Source organism: Cebus imitator, unplaced genomic scaffold, assembly GCF_001604975.1.
Source record: "Cebus imitator isolate Cc_AM_T3 unplaced genomic scaffold, Cebus_imitator-1.0 Scaffold254, whole genome shotgun sequence".
NCBI lineage: Eukaryota > Metazoa > Chordata > Mammalia > Primates > Cebidae > Cebus > Cebus imitator.
The window spans coordinates 2,856,950-2,859,353 of record NW_016107569.1 but is presented as its reverse complement, the minus strand read 5'-3'; the positions used below and the strand labels follow the sequence as shown (position 1 = coordinate 2,859,353).

Genomic DNA, 2,404 nt, shown 5'->3' with positions numbered 1-2,404 from the left:
TTTAAGGACGGGGTTTCACCATGTTGATCAGGCTGGTCTTGAACTCCTGACCTCATGATCCACCCGCCTCGGCCTCCCAAAGTGCTGGGATTACAGGCATGAGCCACCATGCTCGGCATGTTTCTCTAAATAATTTTTTTCTTCATTTTTTAATTTCTTTTTTCCCAAACTGGATATGATCTAAATAATTTTTGTTTTAAAAAAGAGAAAGAAACAAAAGTTGGCCAGGTGTGGTGGCTCATACCTATAATCCCAGCACTTTGGGAGGCAGGAGGATGCTTTGAGGCCAGGATTTCAAGACCAGCCTGGACAACATAGAGAGGTCCTGTCTCTATTAAAAAAAAAAATAAGAAAAAGCAAAAATCTTCTTCTGTGAAAATTAATTTAAATTGTGTATTATTGTTGCAAAAGGAAAGTATTATCTTTAGAATTGGAAAAAGAAGCAGCCGGGCGCGGTGGCTCATGCCTGTAGTCCCAGCACTTTGGGAGGGCAGGGCGGGCGGATGACGAGGTCAAGAGATCGAGACCATCCTGGCCGACTTGGTGAAACTCCATCTCTACTGAAAATACAAAAATTAGCTGGGGGTGGTGACACAAGCCTGTAGTCCCAGCTACTTGGGAGACTGAGGGAGGGGAATTGCCTGAACCTGGGATGCAGTGAGCCAAGATTGTGCCACTGCACTCCAGCCTGGTGACAGAGCGAGACTCTGTCTCAAAAAAGAATTGGAAAAAGAAGTCTTTTTTTTTTTTTGAGACAGTCTTACTCCATCACCCAGGCTGGAGTGCAGTGGTGCAATCTTGGCTCACTGCAACCTCCACAACCTCCACCTCTGTGGTTCAAGCAATTCCCCTACCTCAGCCTGCCAGGTAGCTGGGATTACAGGTGTATGCCACCATGCCTGGCTAATTTTTTTGCATTCTTAGTAGAGACGGGGTTTCATCATGTTGATCAGGCTGATCTTGAACTCCTGACCTCGTGATTCCCCTGCCTTGGCCTCCCAAAGTGTGAGGATTATAGGTGTGAGTCACCGACCCCAGCCGGAAAAAGAAGTCTTGAGACTAATATGAAAGGGGACCCTGAGAGGCCAAGGCAGCTGAGTTTCCGGTTGTCCTGGGAAGCCTGGAGTCATCTGCACAGCCTTTAGCTTCCATGCACTGTCCCACTCTGCCGGCTCTCATTTCACTGTATTTTCTCTTCCCTACTTTGCTTACTTCTAAAAAAATCTCGATCATGTGTGGTGGCTTGTACCTGTCATCCCAGCACTTTCGGAGACCAAGGCCGGTGGATCACTTGAGCCCAGGAGTTTGAGACCAGCCTAGGTGATATATGGAGGCCCTGTTTCTCTCTCTCTCTCTCTCTCTTTTTTTTTTTTAGAGACAGAGTCTCGCTCTGTCACCTAGACTGGAGTGCAGTGGTGCAATCTCAGCTCACTGTAACCTCAGCTTCCCAGGTTCAAGTGATTCTCCTGCCTCAGCCACTCCAATATCTAGGATTGCAGGCGCAAGCCACCACACCTGGCTAATTTTATATTTTTACTCGAGATGGGGTTTACTATGTTGGCCAGGCTGGTCTTGAACTCCTGACCTCAAGTGATCTGCCTGCCTTCACATCCCAGAAGTTGGGAGTACAGGCGTACACCACCATACCCGACTTTTTTTGTTTTATTTTGTTTTGTTTTGTTTGAGACAGAGTTTCACTCTGTCATTTAAGCTGGAGTGCATTGGCACAATCTCAGCTCACTGCAACCTCTGCCTCCTGGGTTCAAGGATTCTCCTGCCTCAGCCTCCCAAGTAGCTGGAATTACAAGCAGGTGCCACCACACCTATCTAATTTTTTGGGTTTTACCATGTGGGCCAGGCTGGTTTCAAACTCCCAACCTCATGTGATCTGCCTGCCTTGGCCTCTCAAAGTGCTGGGATAACAGGCGTAAGGCACTGCACCCAGCCCTGTCTCTATTTTTAAAAATAACCTTTCATGTGTATTTCATTAAAAAATTTTTAGGCCAGGCACGGTGGTTCATGCCTGTCATCCCATCACTGGGAGGCTAAGGCAGATGGATCACCTGAGGTTGGGAGTTCGAGACCAGCCTGACCAACATGGAGAAACCCCATGTCTACTAAAAATACAAAATTAGTCAAGTGTGGTGGTGCATGCCTGTTATCCCAGCTACTCGGGAGGCTGAGGAGGGAGAATCGCTTGAACCAGGATGCGGAAGTTGTGGCGACCTGAGATTGTGCCATTGCACTCCAGGCTGGGCAAGAAGAGCGAAACTCTGTCTCACAAAAAAACAACTTTTTTTGGCCGGGCGCGGTGGCTCAAGCCTGTAATCCCAGCACTTTGGGAGGCCGAGGCGGGTGGATCACGAGGTCAAGAGATCGAGACCATCCTGGTCAACATGGTGAA

At 48.0% G+C, this 2,404-nt stretch overlaps 1 protein-coding gene across 2 annotated transcripts in view; it reads left to right on the top strand.

Moving 5' to 3' along the window:
- MIGA2 (mitoguardin 2) overlaps positions 1-2,404 on the top strand; it is a 32,117-nt gene that overhangs the window by 8,229 nt on the left and 21,484 nt on the right. The window lies entirely within an intron of this gene.